The sequence below is a fragment of the Siniperca chuatsi genome, linkage group LG12, assembly GCF_020085105.1.
Source record: "Siniperca chuatsi isolate FFG_IHB_CAS linkage group LG12, ASM2008510v1, whole genome shotgun sequence".
Classification (NCBI taxonomy): Eukaryota; Metazoa; Chordata; class Actinopteri; order Centrarchiformes; family Sinipercidae; genus Siniperca; species Siniperca chuatsi.
This window is the reverse complement of record NC_058053.1, coordinates 19380787-19404203: the sequence shown is the minus strand read 5'-3', so window position 1 is coordinate 19404203 and position 23417 is coordinate 19380787. Positions and strand designations below refer to the sequence as shown.

At 39.6% G+C, this 23417-nt stretch overlaps 1 protein-coding gene across 8 annotated transcripts in view; it reads left to right on the top strand.

The window, feature by feature from the left end:
- LOC122885894 (interleukin-1 receptor accessory protein-like 1-B) overlaps positions 1-23417 on the top strand; it is a 304362-nt gene that overhangs the window by 102007 nt on the left and 178938 nt on the right. The window contains exon 1 of one of the 8 annotated variants that reach the window (XM_044217638.1): positions 22362-23131. The exons of 6 other annotated variants lie outside the window; for them this stretch is intronic. The gene's annotated coding sequence lies outside the window, so the exon portion shown is untranslated. Of the gene's footprint in view, positions 1-22361; positions 23136-23417 lie in introns of those variants that run through there. One more of the 8 variants, XM_044217639.1, reaches the window with a different exon arrangement.

The window sequence follows — 23417 nt, the reverse complement described above, 5'->3', positions numbered from 1 at the left end:
TGACAGGGGGGATGGCCTAATGGTAGGGCTCCCTTGTGCCTTTTTTTCAGTAGGTAACCTATTTTTTGCCCCTTGAACTGATTTTTAGCTTAAACTTAAACTTTGTTTTATTTGAAAAATTACAAGTGAGATAAAAAAAAAAAGTTTGGTCCAAGCTCTGTTCATTTCTGACCTGGCCTCTGTCATGCTGCTGCTGCACTTTCTCTTCTGCTGTAGAGAATATCGATAAATTCTTGAGAATTATGAAATTGTGTTTCTGTTTTAACCGCTGCAGCTTTTCTAGCCTTTACGGAACTGGTTTAGCAACCCACAAGTCGAGTCAGTGAGATACACACACACAGGCAGAGTAGAGACGAAACAAGTCAGAGAATTTCACATGGTCGTGTTCTAAAAAGAGAAGAGTACACAGCGGAAACAGAATTTTTAATCAAGAATTGACAGACTGTTTCATGTTCAATCTTCCCACAGGCAGTTCAAAACCAGTATGTCTCATATGTTCCGAGATCGTGGCGATTTTTAAAAGCGGCAATGAGAAGTGCCACTACGAGACAAAGCAGAGTATCTTTTGAGCAGGTTAACAAGGGGGACAGATTTTGGTCATTTTGCTAACAAATCCCCTACTGCTATTTAGAGTTAAGAAAAGTGAGTGTGTATCTTATTCATTGTTTCTATATATACTTTGACTCTCTTCTCTGTGACTCCATCTTTTTCTCTTCCTACCTCTCTCTTTTACCACCTCTCTGTCTCTCTGCCTCTCTTGTTGCCTCTCTTTTTCTCCATCTATGGTTACATAAAATGGTGTGAAGGCCTGGCTGTGTGGGCCGCAGAGTGGAGGAGGGCCTCACCACTTTCTGAACTTTCATTCACTAAGGATCTTCCAAGTTCAGCAGCCTCACAAACCTCCTCAGCCAGCACTATGTGTCAGAGTATAAGACTATTTATGAACCCACCTCCATCGCTCGGCACATTAATGTCCTAACTCCCTCTGTTGCTTAAATATTATGATCCCGCCGGAACTATAACGTGCACATTTTGAAGTAATGGATGCTCTGCGGTTTTGTCTTATGTTATGACAGTATCGTTTAGTTTCTGCATTTCTCTATGTTTGTCATTGTGTGACAGTGGTTTGACATGTTTTTTATTATCGATTTATCTATACGATAATTGTTCAGTCTATAGAACGTGTTCAGTTACCAAAGCCCAAATTGGTATCTTCAAAATTCATATCATCATCATCAAAAGCTAAATGTATTCAATTCATAACAATATTTCTCACATTGGAGAGACTATGAATGTAATTTTCTGTTGACTAATTGTTTCAGAAGTACAATACATTATACATTATTATCCTATCCATTGTGCCACAATGGGAAAAAAAAATGGAAAAACCATAACTTTTGCTGAACAGCGGCCACTGTGGCAACAAGTGTAATTGTGTAATGATGGTTAATTTTAACATAGTATAACAGTGGCACAACAGTCACTGGGTCAGCAAACTGAGTTTGATGTCAGTTATGTAAGGGATAATACCTAATAGTTGTATGCTCCATCATTGTAATGGGTCACACAAAGGTTAAAAACCACCCAAGGCAAAGTAGAGGGTAGGCCAAGTTCCTAGCTGTAGGAGGGTGCGTGCCTCCAAATCCATTACAATCATTATACATACATCTTGGAGGGTATTATCCTGCTTAAACTATGGCCACTTGCCAACAAAATACCACATATAAAATCAACTTCAAAATATCAGTTGTTCATTTTATCATATTTTGATCTTGCTTTTAAATGTCATAAAATATAGTTCCTCAGCCTCATCATTCCTGCCACTTGTGTTGCTAGGCAACATCTAGCAAATCAAGAAGGTGTTCACAAGACTGGGCCAGGAGTTTTAAAATCTTGTACAGAATAATTCTGCATCCAGCTATACATTGTTATTAAATTAACTTTCTAGTGAAGATAACGTTACCTAGCACTCTCTCTCTCTCACACACACACACAAAGGCTTCCTCTCTTTGCTCCCCTTTTGCTATCCATCACAGACACACAAACATCTATTGCTGTCTCTCGTTCTCACTCTTAAGTTACCTGTGACTTCTACACATCTCTTTATTTTCTGTCCAGTTTTGGTTGCATGACCTCTCTGGTCTTCTGTCCTTACCTCTGTAGCTGTCACTCAGACCTTGCTTGGTTCTTACAGAAGCAATTTATCTTTGTTATAAATTACTGGTCAGACCACACCAAGTGACGATGTAACTGAGTATTTTGAACTGAGTAAAGTTTCATTGTATTGTTTGTGAATTTACATTTTCATGTCTGAGAGGAAAATGTGTTTCTTCCTTTTTTCAAAAGTTACATAGTCTCCCTTTAAAACCTTGTGTCATGTGAATGTATCTGCATGCTTCAAAAGACCAAACACTGTTTTGTCATAACAGACACCACACAGCAGGGGCATAAATACAGACAGTGGAGTTGCACTGGGGCACATTGTCAGAGTAAACCACCACTATGTTTTGGGTGGAGAAAGGGCTGTTGCTTGTGATTTAGATTTCCACCTTTGAAATTCACCTGTATTCAAAAAAGAACTAATATTTAATTAAGATTCGCGATTTGCTATATATGCCCTCAAAAAGGCAAACCCATCTCTGTCATGGTTTTCATGTATTTTTGTAAAATAGTCAGTAGCAATCTATAACAAAATTATATGCTTATTCTACATAAAATATAAAAACTGTAAATAAACTATAAAAAACTTTTTATAGTTTTTGTCATATACAGATATGCAATGATGATTGCTGGGTAATATGTATGTTGATATTGTCCAATGTCAAGTCTCTATCTGATCATGAGACGAGAAGATACAATATACGGTAGCTAGTTTAGGCAAAAAATATGTCAAGACTGACAAGCTGTGCAAAGCTGCAAGCCAAGTGAGCAGTCTTTCCAACAAAAACGTGGCAATAAGAAAAGACAAGAAAGAAAAGAACAGGAGGAGAAGTTATCAAAGCTCCCTAAATTAGATTCCTTTGGTTTTTTTATAAACAGTCGCCAGCCCACGGACGACCCCCCTCACAGGCCCACAGCGGTACTAAAACACAGTTTAGAAAAGTCATAGGTGTTGAGAATTATAAAGGCACATACCACTGACCCTGGATGATACATTGTTAGTCTCGTTATGAATAAGAGGATATTAAGGTGATTTTAGCAGAACTGACAACGAATTACATTCTGGTGCCAATACCCTATACACAGTGTACCGGCAGGCTATATTCATAGATGTCGTTAATGCAGAGTCGATTTTTATATGTTGGATATATGGCAGAAATAAGGCTGTTTGTTATGCAGTAAAATCATCATTTGATGGTATTTATACAGACTGTCTGTAGCTGGCCAGTTTTCGGGACATGTTGTTTTTTGTTAAATATTGCTGCTCTCTTCTGTTTCGTAGTGTGCTATAGGCTTCATTTTACTATAATCTCTTGCCTTTATATCAAATAGGAGTGCACTTATGAGGCTATTACACCAAAAAAAGCCTTTTTTAAAGTCAGAGGTCATTTCAGCACCACAGTAAAATAGACAGCTTCTCTGCTCCCAGGAGGTGACGCTTGTTTTCAGTTTCAGAACTTTGACCGTCATAACGCTATCCATGGTTTTGATAGCTTTCTCTTTGACCTACTACTCTACTTTCCCAGTACAACAGCCTAAGTAACTAATTTGTCTGTAAAATCCAATATATATATATATATATATATGTATATATATATATACATATTTATTTTTAAATTTTTTTGCTGTGTGTGTGTGTGTGTGTGTGTGTGTGCACGCTTCATAACTAGTAATCAGCATGCACTAGGGCCTCATAATAGCGTGCACTGGGGCCCATCATAAGTACCTTACGCCACTTCCACACAGACATGAATAACTGATGACTGAAAGAGGACAGCAGGTTCTGGTTTTAATTTTGTCAGTGTTGATCTTGGAGACACTGTCCAGGCCATATAAAGACAGAGTGTCACTTCATAACGTCGATAGATGGGATTAGTATCAGCACTTAACAAACAAATAACATCCTTCATACTAATCTTCCGGCTGTCAGACATGAGCGAGCCAGGAGAGACTCTTGCTCCCTCACTCCAGATCAGCTTACTACTAATGACACACCCACTCCAGCTTTCCATCCCACCATAATGAACACAACAATAACAGCATGACTGGCCAGACTTGCATTAATATTGAGTATGTATCTAATATGTTAGCCTATTAAGGGTACATTTGTTAACACTGTTAATAGAAGAGCTTTCTTTGTGAGGTAGGTAAACACAAACAACTACTTTAACTTTTATAAGAAAGTCATTCACATGGTTGATTTTTGTGTTTTTTCAGGATGTTTTTTTTCACTTTCAGTAACTAATTACAAGCATTTAGCTGCAGAGCAAATCAATCATGAGTCATCACACAAATTCATGCAAAATCATTCACAGCAAAATGATAAAGTGGCAAGCATCTAACACTCCTCCTTTTGTCACTCTAGGCTAATAGTGCTCTCCTTCTGTCCTTCTCTCTCTCAGTCTGTCTTATGACCTTCAATAACTTGCTGCCTTGTATTTGTCCTTTGTGTGTGTTGTTATGGTTGGCTGATTGGAGATTTCTTCTTGCCTCTCCACCATGCTGATGTTCTTCTGTGTCTTTGTTTTTGCCTGCTCATACTGAAGAGAGACAGAAAAGAAGCCTATTTCCATACTAACTGATTATATTCAGTCCTGCTTTTGTGTTGATGATGAGGAAAAAGGTATGTTAGATAAATGCTGTAATTTAGTGAGCTTAAAAAGTGGTGCAGTGGAGTGTTTTCACTGTGAGTGTCAATCGGTGCCACTTAGAGGACCCTGATTGTGTTTTGTCTGGCTCAACTGACTCTTTATTGGAACAGTCACGCACACATTGGGTGACAAAAATCTGGATGTTTGTATCAACCTTTTTCATTCCATACAAACAGGGCAATGACTGCAACACATGAAATGTTTCAGGATGATGTAGCTGCTAAACAGTGACAAAGAGGAGTGTCATTGACTGCTCTCCACTATAATTATTGAAATTGTAGCTGATGGACAATGCGTCTTGGCCTGTCTCTCTCACCCATTAGCCCAGAATGAACCGGAAACACTTGATGCATGAGTTGACACAGTGTCAGCAGATGTTCCAACAGCTGTCTTCAGACAGTGGTGATTCTATAATCTGTTGGGGCCCTAGGCAAAAATTTGGGGGCCCCACCAACCAGCGTTTGTCACCATTATGTTATAAATAATATGACAGATGAAAAATGTATGAAATCTAAACTTTTTTTAATTTCAAATGTATTAGTTTTTTAAACATTATTTATATAAAGAACATTAAAAACCAAAATAAACAACTAAATATCTTCAGGAACTGATAACAAAAACAGGGCATATATTGTCATAAAGAATCTAGGGCATGTGTTATCAGCTGAAATTGAAATAAAAGTGAAATTTATTGAACTCACAGTTATCAGTATCAGCACTGATCTGCCTGCGTTGGTGTATCTTCCTGCTCATGACAGGCATGGCAGGAGGTGGGGTGGCCGTTATCCCGCTGGAGGTGGACGTTGACTGAACTGATATGACAAAAAAAACCCAACAACAACAGGGTATTGTCATAAAGAATCTTTAGAGGGCATGACATATGTTATCAATTAAAGTGGAATACTGAACTTATCTTTTTCATTATCAGCATTTGGAGGGGGCACTTTATCCTTCTCTTTTGCTGCTCTTTTTGTTCTTCTTGGACATAGCTTTCATTATTCATAGCATTCATAGCATTCAGAGCTTAGCTTGGACACAGCTTTCATCAGTTACAGAAAAGGTTATTGTCTAACAGTTAGCAGTTTTTTCCTTCCAAATCACTCCATTGTCCCATAAGAAAGGTCTACTGTAGGAATGGCAAAAACAATGTTAATTTCGGTAACATTGCCCCGGGTTGAATGGTTGTATGAAGTTTCAATACTGTCTCTGCTGTAGCTTATTCGCCTTCTTTCAGTCTGCTAGCTAGCAAGTTAGTTGAGTGCCACACTGAACTCAGACCCGCATTCCAGGCTGGAGTCTCCATCTTTGCTAGCTAGGTTAACTAACAAAAAACTTGATAGAATAAACATCATTAGTCTATTATACAACTTAATTGTCATCATCTGCTCCACTTACCGGTGGCAGAGCGGCTAAAGCTCCTGCCAGCGGCTAAAGCTCCTGCCTCCCAATAAGGAGATCGTGGGTTCGTGGGTTCGATTCCCGGACCAGACCAACATCACACAATCTCTCTGGGTGGAGTCTGCATGTCCTCCCCGTGTTACCGTGGGTTCTCTCCGGGTTCTCCGGCTTCCTCCCACCGTCCAAAGACATGCATGTGTAGGTTAATTGATAACTCTAAATTGCCTGTATTGAATGAATGTGAGAGTGAATGGTTGTCTGTCCTTGTCTGTGTCTGTGTTAGCCCTGCGACGAGTTGGCCACTGTCCAGGGTGTACCCTGCCTAAGGCCCAGAGTCACTGGGATAGGCTCCAGTCACCCGCGACCAAGCGGTAGAAAATGGATGGATGGATGCTCCACTTACCACTGTCTTGCTTTCTTTTTTCCTCATCCTCTTTTTCTCTTTCTTTTTCCACTTCCAGACGATAACTCTTCTTCATTTTCCTTCATTGTCAAACTTTATGTAATAATAATAATAATAAACCTTATTTATAGAGCACTTATTAAAGCAATGTACAAAGTGCTTCACAGAAAGAGAAATAAATACCACAGTGAGGGGTCAGGATATGCTTTCCGATAAGAATTTTGAGAAGAGACCAAAAGAAGACACTGACTCAGACAGCCTAATGTATTCGGGCAAGTTGTAACATAGCCTCGAGGCCCTGATGGCAAAATCTCTGTCCCCCTTTGTTTTCACCCTGGACTCAGGAAGATCTCAAACTACATGAATTTTCATAAGGGATTTAAAGGTCTAAAATATAATCTGGAGCCAGGCCATGAAGAGCCTTAAAAGTAATTGTAGCAGAATCGTGCTACCGTGAGTTCATTTGGCTATGAGACACACGCTGAGACCACGTTTTCAGGCAATATTCTTTATTTATTTCTTTTTCTCCACACACAATCTTCCCTTCCAGCATCAGCCGTTCCACCGACCACCTCTGCTTCTTCCTTTGTCTCCAGAAAAGCCAGCCTCCCTGGCTGACTGTCTGTGTCCTCAGGTCCAGCATGCTACTGTATTTAGGGAGAGCATAATTAATTAACCGGTTTCAGCTATGCCAATTACCACTCCCTGATGCTGCTCACCTGAGCCACTCCACCACCTCTCCCTCTGCAGCTGACAGCTACCCATACCCACCTCCACAGTAATCAATAAGATCTTTAAATCAATCCTAAAACAAACAGAGAGACGATGTAAAGAGACTAAAACAAGTGTGATGTGATCGTACCTCTTGGTCCTGGTTAAAAGTCTAGCAGCTGAGTTCTGTACAGTCTGCAGTTGTTTGTAATCAAAAGTTTTTTGATTAAGACAAAAAAACAGGCTGTTACAATAATCAAGGCGTGAGGAGATAAAAACATGCACAACAGTTTCTGTATCACTAATATTTAAAATAGATCATATTTTTGCAATATTTCTGAGGTGATAAAAACATGATTGGACAAGCTTAGTGATATGTTGCTCAAAACATAAATTCCTATCAAAAAGGACACCAAGATTTTTTGCAACAGGCTTTATATGTTGTGACAGGTAGCCATTAGATTGCAGTATTTGTTTTGTGATATTTTGGGTCCCAATAACAAGGATTTTTGTTTTATTCGGATTGAGCTGAAGAAAATTTATTGACATCCAGTTTTTTATGTCAGACAGGCAGTCCTGCAGATAACTCAGCGTACTAAGGTCAGTGGGCTTGACAGGGAGGTACAACTGTGTGTCATTTGCATAACAAAGAAAAGAAATACCATGTCTACGGATTACATCACCTAAGGGAAGCATATAAAAGGAGAACAATATTGGTCCTAGAATTGAACCTTGAGGCACACCATAATTGATTTTGGAAATGACGACTTGAAGTTATTAATGGCAACACAGCATTTCCTATTGGGCAAATAAGATGAGAACCAGTCTAGTGCAGTGTCAGATATGCACACCAAGTGCCTCAGTCTATCTAGAAGAATGCCATGATCAATAGTGTCAAAGGCAGCACTTAAGTCCAGCAGCACAAGAAATGAACACGTCTGCGTCGGCATTCATTAAAAGGTCATCAGTGACAGTGAAGGGATGTCTCAGTGCTGTGCTTTTCAAAGGTATTATTGTTTTCTACAGCAGCAAGAAGCTGCTTAGAAACAATTTTTTCGAGAACCTTGGAAATAAAAGGCAGTTTGGAGATCAGACGAAAGTTATCCATGAGGGTGGGATCAAGCCCATATTTTTTTAGGACTGGTTGGACAAAGCAATTTTAAAGTAATCTTGGACACAGCCAGTAGACAGCAAATTGTTCAAAATAGTTAGCAAATGGGGTGCAATACAATCCATAACTTCCAATAAAAACCTAGTTGGAATTATGTCCAGAGGGCTGGAGGATACTCTCATAAGAGACATGATGTCTGTGAGTTCAGGCAGAGTAACAGCAGAAAAGAATCCCTGAGCGGGTGATCCACATCTAAAAAGGCAGGGCTGGGGGTGATACCAGATCTTATTAACTCCACCTTACCAGCAAAGTGCAAAAGACACTTTTCACAATCAGCATCACAATCAGCAGAAGAGGCTGGATTGACTAACTGATCCACCGTCTTAAATAAGAATCTGGGGTTGTGCTGATGGGCAGAAATAAGTGCAGAGAAATGGCATGTTCGTGCATCTTTCACCATCCCATTATAAAAGAGTAATAACTCTTTCATAGCCACAAAGTGGGCCTCGAGACCCGATTTCTTCCATCTGCGTTCTCTTCTGCATTTCCTTTTACAGCTTTGAAAACTTTAACCATGGCTGTTTTGTAGTCTTTGAGTTTGATCTATTTTTAAGAGGAGCTATGAGATCTAAGGTTGAAGAACACAGGTAGTTAAAGGAATCAACCAAATCGTTAGTGTTGAAGGAATCAGGAAACACATTGCCAGGAGAATTGAACAGTGTACAGAATTTAGAAGCACTATGCTCATTAAGGACGCATGTGTACTTAGAGTAGGATAATTCAATACTAGCAGCCTGTAATTCATAGTTAAAAACAATGCATAGATGATCAGATACAAACATGTCCCTGATTTCGGCCAATGCCACGACCCAGTGTAGGAATTGGACCCAAAATGAAAGCATGCTTTCCATTGCTGTTGAGCCGGTCAAAAAGGTGAATAAAGTCTGTTTTCGTCAGCTCAGATTGCTGACTGGCGGTGTCATTGGTGCCAACATGGACTATGATTGTCGTGATAGTTGTCGGGAGTGAAGCCAAAAGTCCGGGGAACTTTTCGAGGATGTGGAGGAAAGTCCTGCGTATCCAGGATGTCAAACCTGTTGGCCAGCAGGAGGTCCCGATGTGAAGGAGGGTGAGACGGGCGCTTTGCACCATGTCTATCCTTGCAGGCAACAGTCCAGTGCTCCGGTTGACGTGGAGTCAAATTTACTGGAGCCTTCTCACCACCACCTTACTCATAATATTCTAAACCTGTCCAACATTTTGGGATCTAATAAGCCTTCAATCTCATGGATCTGTTACTCAAACTGGATTTCCTGGATGGTATTTCATCGTCTTACAGGTACCTGAAGCAACATGCCCCCACCAACGCAACTCTTTTTTAAATACAAGGCTATTTTCGGTCTGAATGCTCACTCAAAGACAAATAAATTCTATGAAATCCATTGAGACCAGGAATGAAATTTGGGGGAGGGTGGTATTTTTGCCTCTACTGAATGTATACATTAACGTCATTATGTAGCCAAATTGTAGGGGGGTTTTTGGTGGAGTAGGGCACTATATCTTGGGGTGGAGGTTGTTTGAACAGAACAGAATAGAGTCTCACTATAATGACATTAAATATGTTATATATTAAAGACTGTAATCATACCTGGAGTCTCCTGGAAAAGAGGTTAAAGGGGTCAAACATCTCCCCAGGAATTTATATAACAACAAACTGGCATCATGTCATGAACTGACTGTTTAGCTGTTACAGTATAGAGTGGGTGGATTTGACAGTCCATCGCAGAGCTGTGTGGGTCCTGCTGCTTTGTCACTGAGTTCTTAATGTATTTCTGCTGTTCTCTGCTGTTATAGCAACCCTTCCCTCCCAATAGGAGTACATGTGACAAGTTTGTCCAAAACCCATTGTGAAACAACAAAGCTTGCCTGTCTGTCTGTATTCTCCTCACAGCTGGAGGGACACAAAGTACAGATGTCACCTGCCTAAACAAGGACCACTTAAGCACAAGTAAACATTTTACTATTCAGCTTTTTTATGTCCTTGTACAAGACCTAATACTTTAACAAGTAACTATAGCAAAAGTGAATGATAGAGGTCTGAAAATTTTATTTGAAGCAGAAGTGAGTTGCTCTCTGTATGATTTCCATATTCTAGCTAAATAATTCACAGTCTTCATGTTTATCCTTCTTGCAGTATGCAAAGTTTCACAGCGGATTAAATCAGTAATAGCAGCAGTGTATTTCGACAGGAGAGCCCCTGGGCCCAAAAGCTAAATCAATGAAGACGTATGGTTATGAAAATCTCCAGTTACATGCTCATGTCCTTACATCAGCATCAACTACTCATGCTGCAGCATCAGAAAACACTGCCATGACAAAGGCAGATAAAGAGGGAAAGCTACACAGAGAGTAAAAGAGCGACTGTAGCACTCCTGCCTACGCCTCTGTCAGACAATTTAAGTGCAGATCTAGCCCGCCTCTACCACCTGCAGTAGGGCCTCTGATACAATGGAGCTTAAAACAATGAATAAATCATTTCTGCTGTACTTAAAAGCACCCCTTTTGTCCTTCAAACCATTGAAACACTTGCTGTTATTGCTGTTTAATGTGAGAGAGAGCAGAAGAAAGAGAGACCCAGTAGAAGGGAAAAGTTAGTAGAGGATGTAGCTTTAGTCTTTTTTTCTCCATTTGGACTTGAAATGACAGGTAATGGGGCATATCTGAGTAGCATATCAGAAGCCAGACCTTGTTCTGACTAGGGCGAAGGGTTGTGGATTTCCTGTTGCTTGGAGCCTGAAGCAGGTGAGCTCCTTCACAACTTCTCTTGGACATTTCTACACCATTAGATAGGACATTTATCTCTTATGAATGATGGAATTGTCTTTGTATGAAAACTTTAGACATATTTATAAGCACACAATATGAGACAGCATTTGTGTCTCTCAAAAGACAGGGTGTGAGGCAGTTAGAGGCAAGGAGACAAAGTCCACTTTCAACCCTCTATACCCTACGTAATAGTCTGTAATTGTTTTACACGCTGAGTGCTGACGTCCTGCGGGCTTCTACGGGAATGAGATGGATTTTATTTCCATTTTCAGTTCTATGTGGATGAGTCCCGGCCTGTACTACTAATAAGCAGATCTGCCACACTTTAAGGACTGGCTTAATTACTGATTCTTGGCTGACCTTGCTGTCTGAACTTTGCTTTAGAGCATCAATTGTGGCTCATCAATTTCTATGTTAATGAACACTGGAGGCGATGGGGAGGGACAGGGAGGAGACAATTGTTTTCAGACAAAGTTGATGTTTGAGGAGTTTCATGATTAAAAGACTGTTGAGTAACCTTGTGTTAAAAGAAAGAGAGATAAAAGACATAAGATAACAAATGTCTTCAAATGCTCTACTTTTATTACTGTATTTTATGATACAGGACAGATGATTTCAAATTCGTCCTGGGTCCCAAAAGTAGTGTTGTTTGTACTTCATGAATTGTGATAACTATGTTATAGTATTGCAAATCTCTACACTGTCTCAAATAGAGGACAATCAAACACCACTTTTTCATATTTTACTTTGATATATATATTTTAAAATGCAGAAATTTGACCATTTTACAACTTTCTCACCAACGAAAAGACTCTACTTAGGGAAGTGGATGAGATCAGTTTTTAGAATCTAGATCTTGAAATCGAACCTCCCTTTGATGAAAAATGTTCTTTATTTTGTCGCTTTTTGGGGTTAGCCATATCTGAACGATGTGTTAAATTTGTATTTTTCTTTAGAATGTGTGGAAAGGAAAGCGTACACTGGATCAATAAATACCAGTACATAACCATATTTTTACCCCACTATGCACATGCAGTACAGGAAAAGCATGTGGATAGAGTATATGTGAAGCTTTACATTGCTGCACCTGTGGGATTCCTACACCCCACCTCTCTCTTTCTCTTTTCTTCCCTGTTTTTCTTCCCTGTCTTCCTCTCTCTCTTTCTACCTTTCCCTGAATTCCTTTGGATGGAAAACGCTGATCCTGCTCCAGTCTTCTGATTAAAAGGAAAAGCCTCAAATGGGAATCATCAGGACTGCTCCCATGATGGCTCTGGATGCAGGCTCTTGATTGGCTGTTTGATGTATAATTCAGGTTAGATGGGAGACCTTAATGAGACTGACTAATGATGTTGACAAGTGTCTCAGCATTGATGAAAAACAGTAACGCCTGCACACTCACTCCATACCTAAAATTCATTTAGAAAGACAAAGTTTCAAAACCAATTGGATCTTCATCAAGGTCAAAATGTTTAAATTTTTTTTCCACACTCATATAACACTCATATACTAAGCATATTAAATACACATTTTTTTGGTGTAGCTGCTTGTTGATAGTTTTCCATAGTCTTGACCATTGGTATAACATGTATTCATTTTAAAGCGACCATAATCCATCCATCCATCCATTTTCTACCGCTTGGTCCCCGTTAGGGGGTCGCGGGTGACTGGAGCCTATCCCAGTGACTTCGGGCCTTAGGCAGGGCACACCCTGGACAGTGGCCAACTCGTCGCAGGGCGAACACAGACACAGACAAGGACAGACAACCATTCACTCACACATTCATTCAATACGGGCAATTTAGAGTTATCAATTAACCTACACATGCATGTCTTTGGACGGTGGGAGGAAGCCGGAGAACCCGGAGAGAACCCACGGTAACACGGGAGGACATGCAGACTCCACCCAGAGAGATTGTGTGATGTTGGTCCGGTCCGGGAATCGAACCCACGAACCCACGATCTCCTTATTGGGAGGCAGGAGCTGTAGCCGCTCTGCCACCGTGCACCCCGCGACCATAATCATTATCATTAATCATTATTTTTATAATAATGTATCAAATCACAATGTGAAAACAGTGTGACAATGTGAAAGGGGTCGCTTGTAGTGATGAACCTACAGAGAATTATCACTCGAGCCTGCAAATCCCCTTGACTTTATAGTGAGTTTCAGCTCATTGTTTAGCTGTCCGGCCCGCAACTTGACTGTTTTGGTTCACTCTCACCACTCTCATTATGTTGTTTTCAGCCACAGCAGGCAGCTGTTTTCAGCGAGAAAGCTCTAAAAATCCACTACCTGCTGAGCCGTACAGTAGTACTGTGACCATTGGGACTCCACAGATACATTTTTTCATTTGTGTGACCTAAACTTAATAACAGCTAAACATAGAACTTTTACTATGAAGCATGAGCCATTGGACTCAATCTCCCACAATCCTCCAGATTTCTATGTATGAACTCTGCCCCTGGACCCAGTTTTCAGCTACCATTGGTCACTGTGACCTGTGCCCAATGATGTCACCAGGTCAATAAAAGGATCAGCTGGCCGTCTCTTCTCTCCTGGACTCTTCTTCTCTGCAGTTGTCGCAGCTGCCACTGTCTTCCAGTGTGGCCTGCTCGGAGCAGACACACAGCAGAACCGAACTCTGTCTCTTACTGCAGTGACGCGAGGGCCTGCATAAGATTCCTGCGACCAAGTTTAGCTAGCGCCAGTGGCTACGACACAAAGTCTTCCAGCTAATTTTAACAAGCAACAAAACCAACTAACTGAGGAATACAAAGGACAGAGAGATCCTTTTCTGCCTCTTTGTTTCTACTTACAGGTTTAGGAACACACCCCTCCCTGACACCCACCAGGCTAGGGGGGGCAACATTCACAATTTGTTTCCACTACCCCCAAGTGGCCACAAAAATCCATACATTACGTACGTAACTTAACATAAGTAAGCGTAACTTAAAATAACTCCACGCTGACTTTTGGTTTCACACAGGACACAAACCCTGATCTCCCAGGTAAAGTCCTGTGTTTAACCCAATCATCCACCCCGTCCACCTCCCTATATGGACTTTGACTCTCTTTATACTTCCTCATCTGACTTCCTCCTTTGTTCCCATCATAATTACTGAAGCCACTAGAGGTCGCTGCCTAATGATAAATGTAACTACCTCGTGGCTCCGTTTTACATGGGTATATATACGAATTATAGTGCATAACTTTTCGTAGGTATGAAACGTGAATGAGAACAGCCTCATTATAACAACCTATGATTCCCGTCCCACCTGCTCCCATACACTTTTTTTCCTGTCCCGTCCCAATCACAGTAATCCCGTGACCCACAGGATTCCCTAAAAAATTACAGGCTCTAACCTACTCCCAATGCATGTACAATAACACTCCTTCTAAGTGTTTCAGCATTCCCACCACAGGTGCTCACAAAAGCATCTTCATAGCAGAGTTTTCAGAGTGCTACTCACTGAGCTCTTTCCGCCTCTCCTCCTCACTGTTTTGAAGAGATTCTCCTTTCACTGTTTTTTAGTTCTTGTGATAATTTTGTGGGTTGGAGATGGTTTGTTGGTGAGATGCAGAGGGAGAAAATCTAGTTCCCTGTTGAAATATTTAGCAGTGCTCAGCATGCGGAAAGAAGCTAAGCTGTACAATACCATGAATGTTACTCTAGCTTCTCACAAACTCTCAGCATAGTGACTCAGGGCAGTGAAAAAGCTCAGACTAATACAGTGATTATTCCTGCAAGTTACTCTTACAAAGCAAACAATTTTAGTTGTGAGAAGAAACGGGGAGTGAGGGACTGATGTCAAAGAGGAAAATGTAATTATATATTGGACCCCTGAAGCAGAAGGAAACATTCATGTATTTTTTGGCTAAACATTAAAAAATGTTACATTAAAATATCAAACATGTAGGCTGTGTTCCAAGACTTTTTGTGTCATAACTAAATCTCACCACAATAGTGCTACAATAGCTGTTACATGATGAGTGTTTTTAGATTTTGAACTTCCAGCAGTGGGTGGTACATTCTTGTAAAAGCCCAGACAGACTGTGCGTCCTACCCTTCAACTTCCTCTTTACCCTCTCCTCTCTTGTTCTGTATTTTAAAATGAGATTTCACATTTGATTTCTCTTTGGCAGACCAGCTGATCAGGTGAAATATGACATTAATGTCATTTCACACTACAACATCAGACAGTTGTACTGGACAGTCCAGCTGTCCAGTGAAGGACATGGCACTGTGATATCAAAAAGGATGCCACTCACTGATCAGGAAAGCTGTATGCCATTTTCCAAGGGAAGAGATCCCAACATCAAGGGGGTGAAAAGGCCAACACAATGAAATAATCAAGACCAATAAAATGTCCCAGAACCATCAAATTCCTTGTATGGGTTAGTATTTTATGTTTTCATGGTCACAGATGTACATGTTGGCAGTATCAGTATCAATTATTGATAGAGCAAATCAAGCATAAAGGTAAGGTTTTGAAAAATGAATTAACAATTTGGAATGTAAACCTCTGAGGGACTGATAACAATAAACTCACTCATTGTGATGTATTGGTTTTATTTCAATTGTGTGCTCTGGCTGTCAGTGGTTTTGTGCTGGCACAGATGTGCATACCAGATGAGCAGGGGAAATGGCATCATCTCTACAATTACAGAAAGGTCAAGACCTGCTGTCACGGCAACCGCTTGGCATCCGTTAGGAAACTACTTGGCACCCGCAACCTGCAGATTTCATAAACCTGCAATTAGGCAATAGGCATGTATCAGTCAGCACACTCTGTGAAACATCTGCTTGTGTGTGTGCCTGTGTGTGTGTTTGTCCATGCATATGTGTGTGTGTGTGTGTGTGTGTATGTATCACAGTAAGAGAGATTATAGGGGAGACAGACAAATAACAGGCAGAAAGGATTAGGGACAGAGAATAATTTTGTTATCCTGATATCCAAAATTATTAACTATGTCCTAATAATTAGCACAAAACTGTGGGACTGGCTTACTTTCATCAAAGACATTCATAAATGATTTTGGTTTTGATTGTTCTCCACCTCTTCTAGCCTATTCAGGATGTCCAGTTCCGTTGTACTTTGATCCTTGTTGCTACTCCACAGAGAAACTTCACGGGAAGGATAAGGCACCCTGAGGTTCATGCTATCGCCTTTAGATCTCACCTTCCTCTGTGCAAACCCAGAGAGAATTATCACCCTACTCTGCAGTTTCCCTTACCTCTTAGCATCTTTTAGCTCATTGTTTTGGTTCAGTCTCACCTCTCAGGCAGTTTCCAGACACTGCAGGCAGCTGTTTTCAGCTAAAAAGCTCTACCTGAATATTCAGCAATCAGCAAAGAGACTATTTTAGCCACTAGCTGGTGAAGAAAGTGGGACATTTAGAAGCTAAAGAGCCAGGCATTTCCCTCACGAGCTAGTGGAGGCCAAAACCAGAGCTTAAAGGAGAGTGAATATTGGATTTATGTCATATCGGTCATAAGTTGGCTGGCCAGAAGTACAACTCCAAATGGAGGCTAATGTTGCTCTATGTCTGCTGTATGAGTAAATGAGCAACTATTTGCTAATGTGTTTACCATGACAACTTTGTAAGGTGATAATATGTCAGTGTTGCATTTAATGTCTGAAGGAAGGTTAAGAGTTCTTAATAGATAAACTGTAATGCCTCAGCACGAGAACCCCCATACATGCATTGATCCACTTTTCAGTAGTATTCAATAGTGGATTTGAATGTATTGAATTACACCCATTGTGGTGTGAAAAAGTCTTTAACCAATTAGATCAAAACTTCAAAAATTGTCCAAGAAGAAATTAATATACTGAGGACTTTTACGATATCAATTTGACTACATCTGGCTACATCTGTTCTTGTGCAGCCTGTGTCCCAATGTGAATTCACGTGATTTTTCTTATTTTCAATTTGAACCAAGGAATTAATTGTTTCTTTATCTGATTGCATTCTAATGCAAAGTTTATTTTTGTCTTTGAAAAGTGGAAAGTGGGACATGATGCTAATTTGAGATATTGCTCTTTAAAGCAAAGTTGGGCCCTTTTTGAAATTATTGAGAGCTTTTATATGGAGCTTTTAGTGTACTGTCAAAGAAGCTGCTTTGGAGAATCATTTCATAGAAGGAGACTGGACAATGCAGCAGCAAAAAACAAGTGTGGGAGTATGATGTGATGAGGTCCTGTGATCTCTCAGCAGTTTCTATGGCATCACTCATGCACCATTTATCTACTGAATATTCAGCAGGCATATGAGTGATAAATATACTTGTACTTACCATCTCCACCACACCTTTTTTTAAAATTGTTTTTTAAACATCTCTTTATTTTATTCTTTTATCAGTAGACACGTTTGTTTTTGTTTGTTTTGCAATATTAACATCACATTGAAATTTAACAATACTAACCTGATTACTTATCTTACTTATATATATATATATATATATATATATATATATATATATATATATATATATATATATATATATTATTTTACTTTATTTCATGTATCTATTTCAATGTCTATTTTGTTCTATTAACTAATATTGTTATTCACATTATTTTTTAATTTCATTAATTTCTTTCATTGTCTATATAATTGGAATTGTGCTTTGGCAACACATGTGAAATGTCATGCCAATAAAGCCTATTGAATTGAACTGAGTGAGTGAGTGAGTGGGTGAGTGTGTGAGATTGTTTTAAGGAGAATGAAGAGGAGGATTTATGTCATATCAGTCAGGCTCTATATTTTCTGCATGACGGATAACGGTCAGGTACCTACTCATACTCTGAAAGGAAAAACTGTGGAGGCAGATACGTCTGTGACGAGTTTCCTGAGCCCAAGGCAAGTATGGTTATACAAGACAACCCTGTTATTTCCCATCTAGTTTACAAATGCCACAAATGCTGATGGGACTTGATAAAGAGGTGTTTTGACACACAAACATACAAGTGCGTCAGGAGTGCACTTGTACTGTATGTCCTTGAGCTGTTATTTTATAGTCTTTTTCTAGCCTTCTTTGTGGAACATCATTGTTCTGTTGTCTGAGAGTAATTTACTTATGATAGATAATGTGTAAACCTATAATTGAGATGACTACCATTTGGAAAGGGTTAATATGTTCTTAAGTGATTGACATCCAAAATGGATATTCTCTGTCAGCATTCACTTTCATTTTATTTTAGTTTACCGGCTTGACTGTTAAAACTGGTTTTAAGCAGCTTTCCTGCATTTCAGCATATCAACAGATCATAATTAATACAACAACGCAATACAATATAGTTTAACAAAATGCCATCTGAGAGTTAAGGAAAGCAAAAAATCCTCAAAAGTCAAAATCATAAGGCTCTGATGGGGCATGTGGGTGGAATGGCTGTTTTAGATGAATGAGTTATGACTTATCAGCTGTTACAGATCTGTTCTTCCATCAAAAACTATTGTTTATGTGAATGTTTGAAGTGGGAGGCGAAGTCTAGGGGTGGAAAGTAACTAAGTACATTTACTCAAGTACTGCACTAAAGTACAAATTTTAAGTACTTGTACATGGCTTGATTACTGTATTTCCTCTTTATGCTACTTTATACTTCTACTCCACTACAATTCAGAGGGAAATATTGTACTTTTTACTCCACTACATTATTTTGACAGTTATAGGTACAAGTTACTTTACAAATTAAGATTTTACATATAAAACATATGATGAGTGGCAAAAAAATTAAAAGGGCACCAGCTGTATGCAGTGCAGTGTATGGAACTGGATTGCATTTTCTGCACTGGAAGGGCAATGTAGAGGGCACGTTATCACATTTTGTCCACTGGAAGGGCACCCTAGAGGGCACTTTATCACATTTTATCTACCACAAGGGCATCCAAGAAGATATTAATATTTTAAAAGTCAATAAATATGGCTCCAGTAACATGGCCTTTGAGTCTTATAATATGATATCAATTTTGGAGTGGTGAATTTCAAGTACTGACAAAAAAAATTTGATTTTGAAATTGACTTATTACGATAAAAACTCTACGATAAAAACTGTACCAACATATACTCAGCTTAGTTTGTGTTGGTTTGGGTCTTATCCTGATTTTGGTGCAATGTTATTGTATAACAATTTTATATCATGATGATTTTACAAGATGCTAAACCAACCTTAAACAGAAGACACACACAAAATAGTGAGAGAGAAACAGAAGGTACAATGTTTATGTATTACTTGAGCAAATATCAAATCACTCTAGTATTCACCATTTCTTTTTTCAGGCAGCAATTACATGAATTAGTATGTATAGATGTAGATGTATCTGCTCATCACCACTGATGGTTCATACTAAGCCACCAGTGGAGATCATCCACTATTGTTTTTGTACTTGCACACCTACACAGGTGTTCTATTATATCTGGAAGATTAGACTTTTGCTCAGGTTGAAAGTGGCAGAGCTATGCCGAGAATTATGTGAAGTCACAGGATTCAATGTACTAAAAAGAATGATAAAGGTGTAACAGTTGCAACAAAACTAACAGCGAGAGGTAATTCAAGCACTGTCTACACTCCCACACAGTTCTGAGAAGAAGTCTAATCAGCCAAAATATTTAAATCACCTGTGTAGGATTACCATGAGTGTGCAGTGCCTTTAAAGCCATCCCTTTTGCAGTCAAAAATATTGTCAACATGTTTTTTAAATGTATAGTTAATAGTTTTATACTATTAAAAGAAAGAAAAAAGGGAAATAAAAGAAATACTCGTTTTTGTCTCAGCGGACAGACAGAACCAACTCAAGTCTAATAGTTTTATATTCTCTCTAGTTGAAAATAATTTATCAGTGTTGTGTCTGTAGGTTCATTCAGTAGAAAAAAATTTCTCTTCATTAAGCCCACTGTAGTTCAACTGATCTTTACACAGTTTAAATACAGAGTAATGCAGGCTTTTAATAATTGTGCAAATGTTTGTCAGTTTATTTTAAGGGGGAAACATAAAGAGAGACTTAAACACTGCTGTACTGGTAGAGGTTACCCTTATTATTATTTGGACAGTTCATATAAATGCAAATACAAACTCTAAACCAACAACAGTGGCCACAGAGCTAAAATCCAACAGACAGCTGATCCAGCTGTGCTGCCGTCATCAGAAACGGATGTTGCTTCAGATGACAGTTCAGAGGAAAGGATGTCTCATTTCTCTAAAAAGGTGTTTCCTCAATTCCTCTCTCCTCACATCTTTTCCTTGCTTCTCTCCTTGCGTGGCATGTACCCAAATATGTGTTTCCCCTCACCTTAACCTGAACCCAACCTTATTGCTAATGCCAACCAGTTATCTCAACTACGCCTAACTATAATCTAACCTAATCCCTATAACCCCAACAGAGGGGGCGCCACAGGAAAAAACATAATTTTAGCAGGAGGGAAACACTATTGAAGGGGAAACAGACACAAGAGGTGCAGCAGGGGAACAAGAGACAAAGTAAAGCTTAACTACTTAAAGCTTACTTACAGCTTACAAGTATTGGGCAGACCGAAGTGACATTTGTAGTTAAATTGAAATGCTGTTTAATCTGCTGCGGCTCACCAGCTAGCTAATTAGCTATCTAGCCTGCAGTCTGATGTTAGCAGTGCACTTTCCCCCTGGTGAATGTTTGTTTGGTGGCTCGTTCAACAAGCTATGGTGCAGGACAAGACATGTATTCATGTTAGTAAGTTAGATAAGAAGGAGACTTTAGCAGGAAAGCTTATCTAGGTGATTGTTCAAAGTCTGTGTGGCTCTTGTGTTGTGTAGCAGGTTGTTGTCTGGCTGTTGTCAGTGTAGACATCTGCCTGATAGAACACTGATGTTACTGCTTTATGCAAAGATTTGATTCGCTGTATGGAAACAAGTTCTCCATCTGCATAGACAAAGAACTAGCGATGCTCTGACAAATTAATGCAAAAGTATATATATATATATATATATATATATATATATATATATATATATATATATATATTTTTTTTGGTTTCTGATTTGTTTCAGATATGTATTCTGTAGCAGAATAATTTCAGTTGGACTTTAAATATTTGTGCAACTGCATGTGAGTGCATGTGTGAGTATTCTTCTTCACCATATAAATCTACATAGCAACTCATAACATAATATACAAGGGTTGGAATCAGTTCACTATCATTTTCCAGATCACTCAAACTTCAGTGTAAGTCTTAAATTCACCTTACACAAAATGAGTCAGTGGGTCAGTATCTCTAGTGACCAAATAGGAAACAAGAGATACATGTATTAATCTTAAAAATGTATTTTAGTTTTTTACATACATACATACATTTATAATAGTTCTTACCACCCTGGGCTGAGATTTGTCCTCTCTTTAAGAAAGCAGCAGGCTCTGGAGGTTATGATAGAGGGCAGCAGGTAATCTAATAGGTTCAACTATAGGACTCCATTCTTCATTCAATCTCTCTGAATTGCTTAAAGTCACGTGATGGACTTCTAGCAGGATTACAATACCACCACTACTGCAGTAAAAATGCTCCAAATGTTGCTTCAAATGAAAGCTGTTTTTCCTGTCTGTTCGTATAACTTTGCAAGGGAAGTCTATTGAGCACAATGCGAGATAATTCGGGTGAAAAGTGGACACATTTTGTCTTGTTTTACGGATCCAGGCCACTTTAATAAACACCACAAACAACTTTTACCAGGATCCTTTGATCACTTACTATGTTCATGATTCAAATATTCAACTTGCCTGATTTCCATATTGCTCATGATGTCAATCGCCTCTGTGTTTTTCTTTATGCCACAACTACAAAAGTATTCATCTCAAAAGGATGATACCATTTAATAGGCCATCCTGTCTTGTACTGAATCATCTGATTTGCACAGACATTTAACATGAATAAGACTTTGACTTCAGACTTTATTTCAAGCTTTCCTCTCATGAGGCTGGGACATCAGCAGTATAGCACTAACTATATTGAGGGTTCAATTTTAAGCCTATTCCCACTGCTCTCTCTCCCCTTTTACCCCTACCCCTTCTTTCTCGTTTCTCTCTCTTTCTCACCCCAACCCCCCTTTTCCCTCTTCCAACAGGTGAGGAGGCTTTTCGCACATCCTGTTCTCCTCAGCGTTGAAGCTTTGAGTTGAGTTATAGGTGTCTGCTGGAATTTCTTTTCCCCTCATCATTTCACTGTTTAATCGATGAGAAAGAGTGCATTTACAGCCGCATGTGTTAGAGCCGGCAGGGGACGGTGTGTGGTGCACTAGGACCGGGGAGAGATCCTCCTCGTCGTGTGCATTGCAACTACAGAGCGGAGCTGTGGAGGAAACCCCCCATCGGATCTGGCCATTATATCCATACATTTATTTTCCCCATCTCCACCGCGGCGCTGCTGAGTGGGGATCGCACCAACTAGTGAGTCTGGGATGGTGAAGCACTCAGGAGAGGATTAGTAATTGAGCACGATTTGCGTAAAAGTCAGCTGTTAGATTTTGGGAGGGGGTGACCATTTGGCAGCTTAGCCCCCACTCGTTTTGATATACATTTTTTTAATTGGTTGTAGTAGTATTTTTTTTTTTTTCATTTCTACCCATCATCCGTTTTATTTCAAGCGCGCAAAGTCACATCTGCGTAGGAGAGCGCTTGGCGCACTTCTTCCCCAAAGGACAGAGACAAGATCTCCATTATTCTGTTTGGATTTAAACCGGACGATTGGCTGAATGGGTGACCTCGCTGAAACACAGACTATCACTGGCTTGCACCCATTTTATGGAAACGTGTTTTCTCTATTCACCTGGAGTTGTGATGTCCAAAGCCTTCCTCACTGACTGACGAACGGCGTCGTACCATTTGGAATCGAGTTGAAGGTAGGTCAGTTTCCCTCTTGGCTTGCCTACATAACACGGGTTTTTCTAAGCATTTGATAAAGTTCGCAGACCTCAATTTAACTGGTTCTTCGATTATTATCGCCTGTGACTCTGGGTTTCTGCCGGACAGTTGCGGCAGTTCTTCCAGAAAAAAACACGGAGATGTGATATTCAGTTTAAAAAGGCTCTAAGCCAATCAAACGCTTTAAGGAGGAGAAGAAGTTCAACACCTGCCAGTGTTGCAGAGAGGAGATGAAGTCGAATATAGATTATTATTGGCTACAAC